The sequence below is a fragment of the Stegodyphus dumicola genome, chromosome 2 (genome assembly GCF_044657685.1).
Source record: "Stegodyphus dumicola isolate Sdum_Otavi_A_Nest chromosome 2, ASM4465768v1".
Taxonomy (NCBI): domain Eukaryota; kingdom Metazoa; phylum Arthropoda; class Arachnida; order Araneae; family Eresidae; genus Stegodyphus; species Stegodyphus dumicola.
The window spans coordinates 214444439-214463495 of NC_140769.1; the positions used below are offsets into that span (position 1 = coordinate 214444439).

The following is a 19057-nucleotide window of genomic DNA, read 5'->3' on the forward strand; positions in this document are numbered from 1 at the left end:
GAAGAAATACAAAACCATCGCCAGATGAACTTATGCAAAACACTGTCAATGATGATACATAAATGCTAGGAAGTACAATAATACAAGAGGGAAAATGTATGCACACAGAAATTTCAGGCATAAATACAAGGAAAACATTGAAATATACACAATATGTACAATAAGGTTATGTCGAAAATTGCTGTTTAAAAGATGGCACACTAAAAGGACAAAAATAAAAAAGGACAAAAATATTTATTTTTGTCAAGTATCATATTGTTAAAAAGATAAAAGGCATTTAAATGTCCATATTTTAATGCTTTTTTTGTAGAAGTTTATATTAATTTTAATCAAGGAATCTTCCAGTGTCAGTCTGCAAGTCTTTGTACATTAGATGACTTTACACAAGATAGTGTGATTTGTAATTATATTTAAGTATCTGTTTTGAATTTTTCAAGTGTCTTTATGTCACTTTTTGTCTTAATACACCAAGTAGGTGATGCCCAAGTTAGAACTGGATGAATTATGGCAGTGTAGATTAAACATTTCTTTTGGAGATCAAACTGTGAGTATTTTCCAATAGTCTGAAAAGGTTGTTAATTACTTTTCTTGCTTTATTTTTTGTGGTATTTATATAGTCCTTCCATTTCAAGGTATTGTTGATTGTTATTCCTAAATATTTTGTTGTCTGTACTTGTGGCATATGTTCATTAAATAATTTTAAGCACACACTAAGTCAAGTGTTAATACATTCCCTTCCAATGACAAGAAAATGATACATTAGTACATTTATTAATATGCTCCATTTTTTGCACAAAGATTCACTTTAAAATTTGATCTTGAAACTTTTTAATAATATTTGTAGCATTTGTTGACTTGACGACTAAAGCTGTGTTGTCAGCATAACATCTTAAGTAATAATAATGACTCCTGCCAGTTTGTGGAAAGTCCACCATACAGAATAAATATATTATAGGTCCAGGAATCGAACCTTTTCTCACACCTGCCCTAATTTGTCATATATCCAATTGAATGCTAATTCAGAAGTCAAACAACAAAAATCAGCGTTATATTTACAAAATTTTCACAGGACTAGTTTCGATGGTTTTATCGAACCACCATCTTCAGCTGCAAAACCGCAAATGAACAAGATAGAAAACAATGATTAGATAAGATAAGAAAGCCTGGACAAGAATAAGCAGGCAACTTGCTTATTCTTGTCCAGGCCAGTTCCATTGTTTAAGCAGTTTTTTGGTAGATTGTATAATTCCTTTAACTATACATTTTCATAGAAGGATAGAATAAGTGAAACTGTGACTAATTTATAGCCATTGTTCCTGTCTTCTCCGATTAGACAAGATTATAAGGAGTTTCTTACATAGAAGCCAACACAATTCCTTTGTACAGTTAGACAATCACATCTGTGGCATCTATTTGATTGTTTGGTCGTTTTAAGTCTTTTGGTTTGGTTTCCTCGGTATTTACACTCGAAGCTTGTGCAAGTGGAGTTTCCTTCATTCCATTGAATGAAATTTTTATTGGAACATTAAACAGTTCAACAGGGCCTCTAGATCTAAATTTTGTAGTAAATGTTGCAGGAACTGAGTTACATTCATCTTGATCAGCATTTATTGGATTGCAGGCAGTCGAGTCATTTTTTAAGATGGCTTTATTCCGTGTGAGCAATTTTTAATAACGGCATATAAGGAACTGTGACAGATTCTCTTTTGATTCTTCAGTTTGATGAGTTCAGATTCACAAAATTTAAAAAAACCTATCCATAATCAAGAATCAAAATGTAATCATATCCAGCCAAAATAATAAGAGAAAATAATCTGCACCCCATTTACCATACACAAAGATATTCCCTCTGTGAATATACAGATATGAAACCACAAGGGGCCTTGAGTAGCATCTGAGGTGCGAGATTAAGGATAACTTTGTGGATTAACAATCCAATAAAATCTAGAGAATAAGAGGTATCACCAGCAGCAGTGATAATAGCAGTGTGACACCAATATTGTCATTCAGTCACAGTTAGTGGCACTGGGACAGTCATTCAAGAGATTCAGGATGCTAGCAGCAGTGGCGGTGCAGGCAACCAATCAGAAGACAGCAGTGAGCATCCAGATGCGTAGTTCATCCTTTGGTGTAATCATGGAGGGAGCAGCAGCTGATACAACCTTATCGCTCAATCCCCCCCCCTCCTTTCTCTCAATCGCTTTTTTGTCTGAGATTTGAGTGCTGACTTTAATCTCTCAAAATACCTGAAAGAGGCACAAGGTCATCGATGTTGGATTGTGACTGGTGTGACAAAAAGCCATTTGGTGTGACTCAAGTCAGATTTCTAGTGCATTATGTAAATGGTCGTGTGCATGTGTACTGTTTGCCATCAGAGGCTATTGTATTTCTTATTTGGATACAGGCTGATGGAGGAAATGTCATGGTAAGATATTCGAGAAATTTTAGACATATTATCACTACAGAACATTCAATGGCTGATATGAGATATCTGAACATCGCTGCTATTTTGTCAGACATGCTAATAGTACTTTATGTTGTTTATAGTGGTGTAGCATCAATGGCTATATTGTCAGTGGGGCAGTATGTCATGCGACACTGCCAGGATCGTCAGAGATAATTTGGGGAATATGATAGTGAATTTTATTTGATATTTGTTGATCCAACCATTACCCTGTCAAAGATTTGTTTTTTGAACTAAAGTATGCTTATGTTACTTCTGTACTGCCCCGAAATGTGAAGAACTAGAAAACCTGCTATTAAGATTATGATACCAGATATCTTAAATCCTACCACTACATCTTTGAACTGATGCCTCAGAGAGTTACTGACATTTTGCAGGCTAAAAAAGGTCTTGCACCTTGTTAAGCATGTGGTCATAAAATAATGGTGTTTTTGTATGATATGCCAAACTAGTCATTAGATCATTAAGTCATTTTATCACTCCATAACTATGTTTTGCTTGCCAATTTAGTATTTTCAACATGTGTTTGAAAGGTTATAATTTATGTTATACTGTCTTAAAATAAGCAGAAAACCCTATCTAAAGCTTAAGTGAAATATTGATGGTTTTAAAAATTATTTAAATTCATGGTGATTTGATTTATCTTATGAGCTTCATTGCTGATGCTAGAAGAATGTGATGAATTGTAAAGTAACTATTTCCGAATTCCGTTTGAGAATATTATAATTACTTGTTGTGTATTACTAAAAGTATTTTCATTTCTGAAGACTGGAGATTATAGTAATAATAATAATAAAAGAAATGTTTTGAATCTTAAAACTTGCAGGATTGTGAATAATAATAATAAAATGATCCGAAATTTAAAAAATGTGGACAATTGATGTTTGGTGAATTTAAGTACACTTTAGAAAAGAGCTGCTGTATTAATTTGATTGTGTTGTTTATTCATTCATTCTTTTTACAGCATAAATTTATATTTTGCTGTGTAAGATAATTTTATTTAAACATTATATATAACTTTTAAATACTTGGGATGATTTTATTTAAACAAAAGTCCTTATGCGACTTAAATTTTTGCTTCTGTTGCTTGTAGACATATACCTAAAATATTTTAAATGATGCAGATATTCAGATTTTGGCATTTTTTTAAATTAACGAAATGAAATTTGTAAAAATTACGGAATCTATCCTTTTATACATCGTCAAGTCCTTAGACTTATGAAGAACATTTTGTACTCGTTATAAAAATAAAACGCCAAAAAATTGACTCCCATACAACAAAAATTCATCGAAATATTCAGTTGTAAAGTTTGTGGTTTTTGATGTCCTATTCAATATGCACCGAGAAATTGGTTAATAAGTAAATTAGAATAATTTAAGGTTGATTTTTCTGCATATAAATGCCATTCAACGGTTTTTTTTTTTTTTTTTTTTTTTTTTTTTTTTTTGGTGTGTGTGTGTGTGATTTAAATGTATAATACAGTACAAAGTCCGTAATCCGGACGTCCAGAATGATCTATAATCCGAACCTCAAAGCCACAAACCTTTTTTTGTATGCTTTACGCATGCGCGTTTAATGTATAACGGACGTTATAAGCTAGGCTAAAATTATCTTTACTGATTCTAAGTCATTTCAGTTAATGTTGCAGATTGCGCTGTTCCTTAATCTTCTAATTGGATCTGGCTTATTATTTTTTGCAGACTGTTAGAGAAATTTTATAAAAATTAAGCTTGAACTTTCGATTATTTCAAAAAGAGTTTCGAATTCTGGAGCTGCCAAAGGATTTACAAAGCGAAAGCATATTTCGATGTCCATCAAACAAAAAGTGGAATTGCTGTAAAAAATGGTTAAAGACATATCCGTCTCAAAATTATGCGAGGAGTATGACATTGGAAAGTTAACTGTATATGACATAATCAAAAAGAAAAAGGAACTTTTTGAATTTTTTGTGGATTCCGACACTCCACTTGCAATGAATAACAGGAAAAGGGTTCGTTATGCTAAAAGTGACGATCATGACAAAGTGATGATTGAATGGGTCAGACACCGTCACAGCGAGGGCGTGCCATTGAGGGGTCCAATGCTAATGGCTCAAGCCAAAATATTTCATGAAGAAATGAACTTAAACACTGAGTGCACGAATTCGACAGGTTGGTTAACCAAATTAAAAAATCGCCATGGTATAAGATAATTAAAAATTTCAGGTGAAAAAGCTTCAGCTGATACTGAAGCTGCTGAACAATTTGCAGATGAATTCATTACTAGTGAACAATTATCTCCAGAACAAATTTACAACGCTGATGAAACTGGTCTTTTCTGGCAATATGTACCGCGAAATACCTTGGCAAAATCTACAGAAAAGGCTCCAACTGGTGTCAAAGATTCTAAAGCGAGACTAACAATTTTAGCGTGCGGAAATGCTGCAGGAACGCACAAGTGCAGACTTTTCGTAATCGGAAAACATTTAAAGGAGTAACGATTTTCCCCGTTATATATTGCGCAAATAAAAGAGCATGAATGACATAAGCGTTGATGAATGATTGGTTTGAAAATCATTTTATACCTGAGGCTCAGCGACATCTGAATTCGGTTGGTTTCCCTAATGACTTAAAAATAGTCCTGATTGTTGACAACTGTTCGGAGCATACTTTAGTGAAAGATAATGTATCCGTATTCTTCCCTCTAAATTGTACGTCTATCATTCAGCCTATGGATATAGGAATAGTGCACGCGCTGAAATGCAAATATAAAGTAGCATTTTTAAAATCTATGTTAAATTTCTTGAACAATGGCAAGACTATTCAAGACTTTTTGAAATTTTTTAGCATAAAATCTGCTGTGTAGAGCATCGCAAGATCGTGGGAGGATGTGTCTCCAGAAACGTTAAAAAATACTTGGCATAATGTTTCAAACTAAAGTTTGAAATTTTCTTATTTTGTAAAGAAATGTGGAGAAGCGGTAATAAATGAAGATGATATAACAGAAGTTTTTCGTTGCGACGACAATGCCCCAATCATTAATCAATTAACGGACTGCGAAATCGGTAGTATGATTCTAGATCCAGAAAATACCGCTTCCGATAGTGAAGAAAGTGACAGAGAGGTTATTGAAAACGAAAAAAATTCGATTGACAAGTTAGTCGGTATTCTCGACATAGCAATTACAGTTCTTGAACAGTGGAACTTTGTAACTGAACAAGAAATTATGTCTGTTTATAGAATTAAGGAGAAAGTATTAGCACAAAAAAAGGAAGCAACTTAAACAACTTACATTGAAAGAAATGTTTAGTAAACAAATAAATATTAAGCTTTTTTTTTTTTTTTTTTTTTCTTTGTAAATTTCGATACCCTTTAGATTACAATTGCTCTTTATTTCATAAGTTACGGTTACATATTTTTAATTGTATAATTTCTGCATGCCATCTTACCAGATTTAAATTGATAATCTATAATCCGGGAAAACCCCTAATCCGGAATCGCCGAAGGCCCGACGAGTTCGGATTACGGACTCTACTGTATATAAATTTTGTTATATTTGGTATGCCGAAAGAATTTTTACACAAATAATTCATGAGTTTTCTTATGAGCTAAAGTCTAAAAACACGTTATTAATAATCTCATAAAGTTTTTAACTTTAGAATCCTAATTTGGTAAGCGTCTAAAAAAAATAGTTAAACTAGAAATGTTTCTCATTTGTAATTCATGCAGATAATGTTAAGAGTTGTCTTCTCACCAGCGTTTTCTAAATCACGAATTCTGCCAGATTCTATAAATATGACCTCCACTTTGAAAAAATGCTTTACAATGAATACTTAATCTGCATAGAAGTTATCATCACTTAATCTCTTAAACATCAGAAAATTTTCCTAAACTGATGTTTTATTTTTAGTTGCGTATACGTGCAAACATTTCACTGTTAAATTTGTGTAGGCCCTCTTAATATAATCTCCTACTTTAATAATAAATATTGTTGCGTGTGTACGAGTTCGTAATGGATGAATGCACATAGCATATGATAAATTTATAAAATTTATTTTTCCGAAAGAAATACAGTTATGGAACTTTCCACAAAAGTGTTCGCACAGCTTTTCTCAGTAGGACAAACCACGATCAGTAGTTACCACTTCGAACTACTAAGAACGTTAACACAACGCATTGCAAAGAGTTACGCTCGCACAGAGATCTCTCAATGCTCCGAAGTTAATTCTGAAGTAAAAAATCGAGAACTGATGCTCTCTCGGTGTTATATAGTGTATCTCCGCCGAGATTTTCCAGTCCAATTTTCTCGAAATTACTGGAAGGCATAAACAGTTACAGTTTCATCCGGTGGAGCATATCTCTCTTGAGGCATTTCATGCTACATTATACAAGAGATACTATGACATATGATTTCACTAAAATTCTTTACATGTATGGCAAATTCGTAACATTGCGACCTTCGCAAGGACTCCACTTCTTCGTCAGTACAGTCCATGGACAGAAAGACATACTTCAACTAATGAAAATCAATGCATTACTAAAATAATAACTTCAATAAATAATATATGTTAGTGTGTAACGAAAGTTTTCCACCAAAAACATTCTTAATAAAGTTAGGGGAAAAAACATGAAAGCAATACCTTTAGTGCAGGTAGTAATCATCTCTCAAATCTATGATTTTCTGCCAACGTTTTGTTAGTTTTTCAAAGCCTTCGGCTCAGTAACTTGGTGGCCGCGAGTCCAAAAACAGATCAATCTCATTTCGGACGTGCTGTGCAGAATGGAAGATAGCACCAGCAAGATCTATCTGCAGGTATGAAAAACGGTAGAAGTCCGAAGGAGCAATGTCGGGGCTATATTGTGGGTGTGGCAAAAGATCCCCTTTAAGTCCGCACAGAGTCCAGCCGATGAATGCAAACACGTGTGGTCTTGCGTTATCGTGATGGAACATTACCTTTTTTGCCGGAACTCAGTTCGACATTTTTCCTTGATAGCAGCATCAACACGGATTAGCGTCCCGCTGTACACCTTACTGTCGAGGGTTTTACCTTTTTCCAGATACTCTTTGTGGATAATACCATGGCAGATACAAAGCATGATCTTTTTTTCTTCTTGAAGCTTGGCTTCCCTTTGGAGCCTTATGCTCCAACTCAAATATAAAGTTATGTACAAGTTAAACCACAAGGACGCATTCCTTCCAATTCAGGGGGGGGGGGGAACGTCGGTCCGAAAACCAAACCCTTACACTAAAAGTGCTTAAGAATTCTTTAAGATGTATTTGATGACAAATTTGCCTAGGAAATAATATCTCCAAAGTTTCTCATTACAATGATTTAGAGATCAGCTAAGAGGTCAATATTGCTGATTTTCATCTTGAGCATAATGTTTCTGGCTCTATCATACTTTCTACAGTGAATAACTGCATGTTCTGTACTGTCAATCATATAACATGAGTCACAAAATGGCGAATTCGCTCTACGGTACCTGTACAATAGTTGAGTCGTGTCCAACATTTGCAATCTTGTTTTACTGATTACAACTTCCATTTTCCTATCGATGTTTAAACCTTTACTCCACTCACAGTGAACATTACAGTAGCTGAATCTGCGGCCGGTGTAAGAAGTCCGCCAGCTGTCGACTTGCTCTTGCTTAATAGTATTCTCCTTGAACCTACACGCATCCTCTGCTGAAAGAACCCCCGAGTTATTCATATTTCTTCTTTTCGCAACTTTATCCGCTATTTCATTGAACCCTATACCCTTATGACCAGGAACCCAGATGACTGTGAGGTGATGGAAAGACTTAATCCGCTCGAAGAGCTTTAGAATGAGAGAGTTGGATCTCCTATGAACACAACTCAACGCGCTGACTACAGATTTGCTCTCTGTAAGGATAGCAATCTTATCGTTAGGAGTCAGATTCTCAAGGAGCTTACAAATGGCTCAAGCCTCAGCTGAAAAGATGGAGCTTCTATTGTCTATGCGATGACTGACAATTGCCGCAGTACGATCTACAGCCGCAATGCCCACTCCTGTATCGGACTTGAAAGCGTCTGTAGCGTAGATCTTAAAACCTTGATTCACGTAATCATTAATAATGGAACGGAAGAATTGCTGTATCTCCACATCTGAAAGATTTTTATTCTGGAACTCCTCATTAGTTTTGAAACAACACTTAACTTCTTCAGAAAAATCTAGTACATTGTTAAAAATAATACACTTACTGAAATCTAGATCGAGATTGCTTAGCTTATCTTTAACACACTGGCTAATGGGCTTACGTATTTTGCTCCACTTGTACTTGCATCTTTGCAAACAATTTTTCAGATTTTCCGCAATGGGAGAGGCTGCTGACAGAGTGATATTCTTTATTAGGAACTTCATTGCGATGATGCATCTTCTCGTATCTAAGGCGAAACCCCCTGCTTCAACATATAACACCGGGAGAGGGGTACTGATAGGCGCCCCTATAGCCAGTCTTAAGGCGTGATTATAAACTATTTCAAGCTTTTTCTTATTTTGTTGAGAGGTAGACATGAGGAGACAGCTGCCATATTCAATTCTTCCTCTTATTGTAGCATTTGCAATATTAACGAGATCCACTTTTCTGGCACCCCACCTGGGGCTCGCGATGAATTTAAAAGCATTCAGCATTCTTTCCAGTTTCGGTACTATTTTATTAACATGGATGTTCCAGCTCAGTTTACTATCAAACCACATGCCCAGAATTTTCATGTGATCTTCCGTAACACCATCAAGCTTCAATAGATTCTCTTCACTATTTGTCCCTCCGAAAACAATCGATTTACTTTTGTTTGGGGAAATGCATAAGTTCCGCTCTTTAGCCCATCTATGCAATTTGAATAGCGCACGCTGCAAATTACTGACTACCTTGGGGAACGAGACATCTGCACTGTAGAGGAACATGTCGTCCGCATACACGTAGCAGTCGACATCAGCCGGGATAATTTCATAGATATCTTGCATGAAAATTGTGAAGAAAATAGGAGAAAAAAATGCAGCCCTGAGGGACACCGCTGGTAAGTTCATAGCTTCTTGAAAGGGACCCCTCTCCACTTTACTCTGATAGTTCTGTGGTTTAAGAAATTGGCAATCCACAGGATACTATTCTCTTTAACACGGAATTGCATGATTTTATTGAGCAGGCCATCATGCCAAACTGAGTCAAATGCAGCTTTGAGATCAAGGGCCACCAGCTGAACAACTTTCCTTTTGCTTCCTGTGGTGCAGGATACTACTGAACAATTTGTTAAGCAGGACCAGACAACGTCTATTCGGAATAAAGCCGTAATGCATGTTTGAGAGTCTTTTACTTTGCTGGATCCTCGGAAGTAATCTATTGAGAATCATCCTTTCCATTACTTTGGCAAGAATTTGCGTTAAAGAAATTGGTCTGTAACTGGAAACCAGCGCACTGTCGTCCCCAGGTTTCAAAAAAGGAATAACAATAGCTTCTTTCCAATTCTTAGGGATCAGACCCGAATTCCGTGAATTGTTGCAGGCCTCGAGGAGCGCTTGCTTGCAATCATCAGCTAAAACTGTGATAGCATATCTTGTAAGGTATCTTGTCCCGGAGCAGAGTTTTTGAGGCTCCTGATAGCTTTATCGAGTTCAGAACCTGAGAAGGGGTTATTAATACGGCTACGCTCTTCACTAAAATCCAGGGGAATGAACTTTTGAATAGTGAAACTTGAATAGTACTTAGCAAATACTACACTCTGATCTTCAACTGACCAGGTGTGGCCATTGTAGTACTTTAAGATATTGTTTGAGAACTGGACCTGACTTTTTTTATTTTGAATATTTTTAACTATCCTAAATAAATTGCCTCCTTTCTGGTATGACTACAATTTTTTTCCCAATACAGCCTTCTCTTGATTTTAATGACCCTCTTAAGGTAAGCATTCCATTTCTTGTAAGAGATCCAGTAACCTCTTGAAAGATGAGCTTTAGCGAATCTAAGACATTTTCTTTTCTGGCCAAGAATGAAGTTACATTCTGCGTCCCACCACGGGCTGTTTTTGCGTTGAATCGCAATTTTTTTTAGGTTCTCCTTTTTTGTGGCGCTCAAGATGCGGTTGAAATTTTTCAGGTTCCTTTCTTCTGGATGCAAAGCTCTGATTCTATTACTGCTTTCTGTAGCGAACTTCTTCCAGTCACAGTGAACAATTATTCTCTCATTGCCAGTAGCAAAGGCGTTGTTATTATTTGTGAACTTAATTTTTATAGGGTAATGGTCATTGCTAAAGGAATCAGGAGAAACTTCCCATTTCAATTAACCATGAAGCTCGGCTGAGCACAAAGCGATGTCAACGCAAGATTCGATTCCTCCGGGACTTACATGGGTGGGCTTCCATGTGTTTAAAAAGCAAAGGTTGTTGTTGTTACACCACTCCAAAAGCACTCTACTCCCTGCTGACAGCCTGCTTGGCCCCCAAGCCGGGTTGTGACAGTTGAAATCTCCTAAGATAATAAACTTGCCGGGCAACGTAGCCAGAACTTTATCCCACTCTTTCACGCTGAACTGGCCATTGGGAAGGTAGACGTTGATCACTGAAATATCGGAACTATTTGCTCGGAGATCAACTCTCGTAATTTCTCCTCCCGCTAAATCATAACTGCTATCTTGTACAAATAAACTAGCCCATTGCTTCTTGATGGCAATCATTAGACCCCCGCCCTGGTAGGAGTTTAATCTATCTTTGCGAAAAATAACTTTATCGGGTAAGCAAAAATCGTCTAAACTAGAAAGCCAAGTCTCCTGAATAATTAAACCATCGCAGAAGAATTCTTTCCTGCTAATGATAAAGTTTCTTTTGTTAGAGATGCTTCTTGCATTCCATGAACAGAACGTAGGTCCCATCGAACTAGATGAGAAAAAGAAGCAAAGAGAAAAGCAGGAGGGAAAAAAACTCATTTTATGAATAAAATCCCGGTTTCTAACCTTGGCCAGACTTTTTTGGTTTACTCATGTCATACTTGCTTTGAATGCAGGCTTCCCTTGTTATAGGTTCTGATTTAGAATGGGGCTTCTTGCCCTTGCTTCTTACTACTTCTATTTCCGTAATATGTTCATCCAAGTCCAGGTCACTGTCGGACTCAAGAGCTCTTTTCCCAATATGCTTATCTCTAGTGCATTCTGATATCTCGCTCAACTTTGTATCGAGCTTGTTGAACATGCTTTCATGCTTTTCATCCAACCCTGCTAATATTTTTTCGAAATAGTCAGCCTGCTGTTTTAACGCACTTTCAAAAGATCCTTGAAGCGCAGCTATTATTGGAATCATGACTTTCAGGAAATCTTCCTTTGCAGGAGTTGACACCTGAGTTCCTGCCACCATCGCATAAGAATTTTTGTTTGCTACAACCTGCCTTGTTTCTACTACGGGAACATGATGGTCAGCACTATATTTGAGAATATTGCTCTCTTCGATGTATTTGGGACAAGGATGCTTCATGTGAGTTACTGCACAACGCGCACTGTGTCCTGGTGTGATTTTTGCTACATCTTATTAATACTCTCCAGCTTTTAATCTCGTGACTAAACCTCAGATTGAGGACATTGCCTTGGATTATCGTAGAACCTTGTGATCCTATGTCTTGTTAGCCATATTTTTACATACTCTGGCAAGTGGTGTCCTGCAGTAGTAACGAGTACTCTTTCTGAAGGTTTCTTGTTACTGTCTGAACTTTTCGCCATAAATCTTAAATTTAATACTTCATTCTCGTTATTATGATTCAGCTCGTTAGCTAGCTCCGAGAGCTCGACTTCTACTGGAATGGATGATAGAAGAAATTTGCTTGTCAGTTCAGACATGGCAAGCATCGAGGAGACCTTTACATTATGCAATTCATATATGTTTAAAATTTGCCACGCACATTCTGCCACTGAGGTATTTATTAGAAGCCTTCCATCTCTTATAATTTTAATGAAGTCGATATTTTTAACTAAAGCCACTTTGCTGGATATTTTATCTTTCAAAATTTAGGGTTGTTTACGTTAATATTTCTCTCCATACCTTTAAGAAAGACAGTGTAATTTCTTACTTCTTTTTCATGACAAATTTTTAATATACGTTCTGACGATATGCGAGGTTTGTACTGACAGTCCAGATCAGAGCTCCATTCCATCTTTCTTCATCACAATTTGCGTCTGAGCGCAAAATAAAAAGAAAAATTCTCCTACCTGAATCTTCTCTGAAAACACCAAACCAGGGGAACAAAATAATCTGTTTTTAGCTTTACTTAAAACGCAAACTAAGCACCACAATACGGGAAGAAAACCCGCACTTTAACACGTAGCACTTCGCCGAAGTAAACAAACGCAAGTCGAAGAATTCACCACACAGCTTCGCGTTCGTCGACGGAAAAAAAAACTATGATCTTTTGGTTAGTCAAATTGCGCTTTGCGATGCTGCCGATGAGCTCACCGGGTCCAGACCAACTCCCTTTTCTGCCTGTGTTCTTGATGTAAATCAACTTCTCTTCACAATGTTGTTGATGTAAAATATTATTGGTGTTGTTGATGTAAATCAACTCACTATCCGGTCCAGAATTTTGCCCTTGCGTTGATATTCGAGCAGATTAGCGCAGGTCCGAATACATCTGTCCTTATCTGCTTGAGTCAGCTCTTGCGGCACCCAGCGAATAAAATTGTAACTCAAGTTTATGTGATGCATAGCACCACTAATGGACTAACATCTAATTCCTTAATAAGCTTTCGAGTGGTTGCATACTGATCTTCTTCCACAAGTTCTCGCAGGCGGGCCTCATGAACATCAGTAGGCAGGCCAGAACGCCCTGCTTCTTGAATGTCATAGTCCTTGTTTTTGAACTTTCGGTACCAAACCTTCACAGTGTCATATGATACATCATTAGTACCCAAAGCTGTACACATGATTTGGTGCCATTCTGTAGCTGACCTTTTGAAACAGAACTGGAAGAAAAATAAGGGTTCTAATCTGGTAGCGTGATAGTTCCGTTTCAGACACCTTGTTTGATAGCGATACTTTTTTTTACAAATTTCACAACGCAGCGTTCTAAAGCAAGTTTCTTGCTTTCAAATGCCAAAATTCGTTTGGCAAAATATGATTTAACACGCCAACGCGAACTGTTTGTGCAGACGATATTTGTGGTGGTGGGAAACTTTCATTAAAACCCGATATATAAGCTAAGCATTAAATCAATAAATAGATGCATAAATTTACAAATTTGTATGCATACAAGACCATGATTTTATAATTTTTACGTAATATGCAATATGGGGATTACGTGCAATAGTCAGAGGCTGTTGTAATGAACACCTTGTTTGATGACTTATGGATTTGAACTAGACGTCGTTCAGCCTGTGTAAAAATCATCCCAGGACGACTGTATTTTAGAAAAAAATCCTTTCCATTTAATCGATCCCACAACCACACATTGTCACCTTCGTTGAATCGATGACCTGTAGCTCTCGTGTCGTGTCGGGTCTTGTCACCGAGGGATCGGTCGGGATCTTCTCGTTCACCGAGTAAACTCGCTGTCGTGCAAAATTTTGCGTCAATTCAAACCGTGCCTGGAGATCCTGATATAATCCTCTGCTGATGAAGACGCATCCGGAGGGCGACAAAATGAAACATCTTAAGGTAGACGAAGGTTCAAAATCGAACAGCATTTATGGTAGGGAATAGCAGGTAGTCTCCGGGGCAGAATTGCAAAGGCGAGTAAAGACAGAAGTAATTGTGGTTCAAATCCTGCTGTTTTTTGGAAACCACCAGCCAGAGGTTATTAAGGATGGTTTGATGAAACTGTCCACCATGCCTTCTAAGTGCAAATGAAAGGTGTCGTTTGGGTTTTGTCTATGCCGAGTCGTTTATACAGTTCTTTAATTATAGCCAAGATAAAATTCGTTCCTTAAATAAGGACTAAAGATCGAAATGTCAGAACAGATATGTTTCCTATTTGAAAATTCCATTGAGTCAATGTTCAACGTTGTTGAAGTTGTAACTGGACATGCGCATGCGACCGGACTAAACAGCTTGTATTTCGTTTCGATCCTGAAACAATATCGGCAGGAACTTCTGGCGTTGCGTCGACATTTCCGTATCACAATCCCTTCCTGTTACTGATAGTGATGTCACATTCCTGGAGTCTCTGTAACCCATCTGGCTATTTGGCCTTAGAGATTCTTGAAATTTAATAGCCAGGTCAACGATGCAAGTTTTATTCGGACCAGGAAATTCCTGCCGTAGAGATAATGATGGAAGTGTTCTATGCTTTTAATTATGGCGAGAATTACTTTTCTGGTGACACAGTAATTCCGCTCTGGTTTAGATAGATACTTCCTCTAGCATGCTATGACATGTTTATTTCCTGGCACAGAAAAGCACCAACGCTCTCATTGCTTGCACACGTATTAAAAATAAATGGTTTGCCTAGCTGAGCATTAAATAAGGATTGTCGTAGATGTTTAAGCCTCCTTCAGTTTGTTAACAGTCAGTTTGTAGCAGATGTTAAAACCTCCTTCAGTCAATTTTGTCCACAAGAATTTTTGTTTGGTCTGTGTCAGTTTGTGAAGGGTATTGCGATGTCCTCCATAAATCTAGAGTAGGTGCAAAACCCCGAGAAACTTCTCAGCTGATGGACACTTTCTGGGCGTCTCCAATCTTTAACTACTGACAAATTTTCTGGATCTGTACACACACCTTCAGCAGAGATGACATGTCCGAAATACGTCACTTCCTGTCTGAACAATTTATATTTGCAAGACAACTTTAGATCGACTTTCTTCAATTTCTGAAGCACTTTCCTAATATTTTCTAAATGTTCCAAAATTTTCCCGACGATGATGATGTCATCGAAATATATCAGACAGGCTTCGTAGGAAAAGCTCTGAGGAAGGTCTTCAGGAGGCATTGGAATGTGCCCGATGCATTACCTAACACTAAGGGCGTCACCTTGAACTGCCAAAGTCCTTCTTCCCTAGTAAATGCCATCTTTTCTCGTTGATCGCGATGTATCTCTTCTTACCAATATCCTCTTTAAAAATCAAGCGTCGAAAATTACTTGCTGCCGAACAGGCTATCTAGAATGCCCTCTAGAGAGCATATTTTGTTCACTCCTTATAGAAAACAGTATAACAATTAACAGTATCTCAATTTTGATCGAGAACAGCCGGGGGTAAATAATTCAAGGGTCTCCGACCCCCTTTTTCTGTGCTACCATCTCTCAAAGGAATTTCAATTTGATGGATTTTAAATACTCATGCCTTTGCTCCTCGGTAATTCTATCATGGGCTCACTGATATGGCAGTCAACATGATGGCGACTATATTTATACGCTAAAAGAGGGCATAGGGAAGAGGAATAGTAAAATATTCTGGAAAAAATAAACGCAAGCTTCTTAAAAACACTTTTTCTGGAAGTTACCAAAATGTCTCCGTAAAATATTGCTGAGGACGACCTCAGCAATATTTGGCAATTTCTTATCCTATCAGCATAACTGTAGCAAAAGTCGTTACTAATGTGAGATTGATTCAACAGGCCGTATTACTGATACAGTTCGACTAGTTTATTCAGTTCTAATGTGTATTTATACAGACACTAGTTGAAGCAAGGTCGGCATCCGTCTAGGCATATTAGGTATTGCTAGGGTTCCACTCCAGATGAAATTTCTAAGGAAGGCAGTTCGAGGATCTCCCACCCCTCTTTCTTTACCATAACCACTCGAGAGGATTTTGCCTTGCCATGTACGCTGCCTTCCAAAAGTTAAGCGACAGCATGTTTTTTGTGTCTAATAAAAAATGAAGCAACACAGAAATAAGAAATTTACAGAAATGTTCACTAAACAGTTCATTAATGATTGAGCCATAGAATGTTTCTAAAGTTCAACACAAACATGAACTGTAACAAAAAATTGCACTCTTAGCAGAGAAATCCAGTCTTGTAAAAACAGTATATCACAGTTTTTTTGAGGACATATGGAATGGTAACATTGCAAAAATAGGTTTTAATAAGAAATGTGTCCAGCCCTAGCTGCAGTGCAGTGGCGGCAGCAACGTTCCATGCTGTCAGTTAAGTTGTCGGTTAGTGAAATGGGAACTAACGACCAGACATGGAGTAATCTAACGAGCTTGGAGGAAAACTTAAAGCAGTAACCTGTCTCCCAAGGTAGTCCCAAAGATGCTCTATCGGATTCAGGTCTCTCGACTGAGCTGCCCGTTCCATCTGCTGCATACCGTGATCCTCAGATATTCTTCAGGAACCCGAGCTCATTGAAGTCGCGCACTGTCATCCATCAGAAGAAATCCGGACCAATAGCAGCGGCACATGGGCGGACATATTGATCTCGTCTCGATATCTCACACTGGTCAAGTTCTTCCATGGAACACATGCAGGCCAGCGTGACCACCGAGATAAATCCCAGCCCAAACTACGAGCCCAAACTCGTATTATTCCAGCCCCTCTGTAACTGTGTCTTTCCACAATGTGGGATTGGTTGTATCTGTTGCGTTGTTCCCTCCAGATCAGCTGACGATCTGAATTACTCTCCATTGTGAACCTGGACTCGTCTGTGAAGAGAACAAACGCCTGTCGCTGACTGGTCCAGGAGACGTGTTCTCTTGCCTAGCATAAACGAGCCCCTCTGTGTTCTCGGGTCAAGAAGACACAAAGAACTTGTCTTCTTGCATACAGATCTGTATAATGCAAGCGTCTGCGCACTCTATTAGCTGAGATTATTGTTCCTGTTGCCACATTATATAATCTGCCATGAGCTGATGTATAGTAATGGTACTCCTTCTTCGGGCCGAAAGAGCTAATAATAGGCTCCCGCAGGTGTTGAAACTCTAGGTCTGCCTGGAGCATGTCTTCTAGACACAGACTCCTCGGATTCAAACAGATTTCATATTCGGTGGACCACACTACGACAGACATTGAGATATCTAGCAGCGTTAGCTTGCGACATCCCAATTTCCATCCATCCGATCGCCCGCCACCTGAATGAATCGGGCAAAGGACTTCTGGACATTGATACACTCTCCTGGATATTGTTCACGAAACTGTAATAACAACTGAAGATCATCACTAGTGAACAAAAATTACAATTGTTGCTCCAACTCGTATATAAGTATTCATTTCTATAAAGTAAAAGTGTTAGCTATTGTTTTTTGCATATATTTTCTTAAAACTTCGTTACTCTCCTGCATTTGAACTGTGAATTGAAACAATACATACATTTTTGTAGTGTGAGCTTTGAAAAACATGTTGTTTCTTAACGTTTGGAGGGCAGTGTATTTTGAGTGGCTTCTTATCGCGCAGACTCGCTTTCAAACACCCATGGTTTATCCGGGATTCGAAACCGAGCACTGTGTTATGGCAATCAGGGTCATTAACCACTATACCGTCTGGGCGACTAAATGTTTACACCAGGGGTTCTTAACCGGTGGTACGCAAAAATGCAAAGTATTTTTTAACTGTTAAATTCAAAAATTAAAACTCCAACATCCTGATTTTTTCGCTAACACTCGTAAATTTATGAGAACGGAGCTTTGTTCAAGAGTGGTGGTGGTAGTAGTACTTTGTAGAGGTGGTACTAAAGATTTTCATTTTTTGTTTAGATGGTACGCGTTAGTCAAAAGGTTGAGAACCGCTGGTATACTATTACATGAAAGGATTACAAATATCACAAAACAGTAGCCAATTAAGCACATAAATATAAAATTATTATATAAAAATTTAAAATTCCTATGAGCAGCCGAGCGGTAAAGTTGCTGCACAATGGTAGTTCAGTCTGAATTCGATTCCCAGATGAATGGGCTGGCTACATAGTCGTTTTTGTAGTTTTCCCCTTCTCTAATGTGGATACGAACCAGTTTTCCATAAGGCATTCTTTCGTTAGGCAGATACCCCTAATTACCATAATCAAATACGTACATTAAATCCAACTTAAAATTCAAAATTTGTACTAAATACAAAACTATAGTGGAATAAGATACAAGTAATAATAGTTAAATAAAAACAATAATATAATAATACGAAAGCAGTAAAAGCATTTTACAATAAAAAATGCTTCAATATTTTCATAAAGTGACAACATTATAATATATCAAACAAAATCTGTAAACTTCGTACAAGAAAGTATATGTGCATCGATTTTGCTAATTAATGGATAAGCGTGGTTTGTTTAATTAAATAGTTTTGAGATCTAAACATGGATGAATAGACCCAATTTTTGACTATTTTTAAGCTTAAAATTTGTTTTTAATTCAAGAATAGGTATTATTGCTATATTTTGGAATGTGCTTTGTGCACAAAATAATTGATTTCTTATAATTGTTAGTAAATTAGTATTAAGTTTATTTGAAATGACAGTATGTCTTTATAACGCACATATTTTAATTTGTACCATAAAAAATTAAAAAAGTATTTAAAAACATCTTTCTGTTAAAAAATCACATAATTGCATTTCGTTCAATAAAATATTTATTTTCTAAGATTACTTTAAAATTTTGCTTTGAACCATTAAATATTACCTACTCTTCATAGTGAAATAACTCATCCTTTTTAGAAGCAATATCATTGTAGAACTGCATTATTATTGCGTTTGACTATAG

At 37.2% G+C, this 19057-nt stretch overlaps 1 protein-coding gene across 4 annotated transcripts in view; it reads left to right on the forward strand.

The window, feature by feature from the left end:
• Window positions 1-19057, forward strand: part of LOC118202374 (centrosomal protein of 19 kDa-like) — a 40467-nt gene that overhangs the window by 16114 nt on the left and 5296 nt on the right. The window contains exon 1 of one of the 4 annotated variants that reach the window (XM_035374551.2): window positions 2287-2425. The exons of the other annotated variants lie outside the window; for them this stretch is intronic. The gene's annotated coding sequence lies outside the window, so the exon portion shown is untranslated. Of the gene's footprint in view, window positions 1-2286; window positions 2426-19057 lie in introns of those variants that run through there. 4 annotated transcript variants of the gene reach the window in all.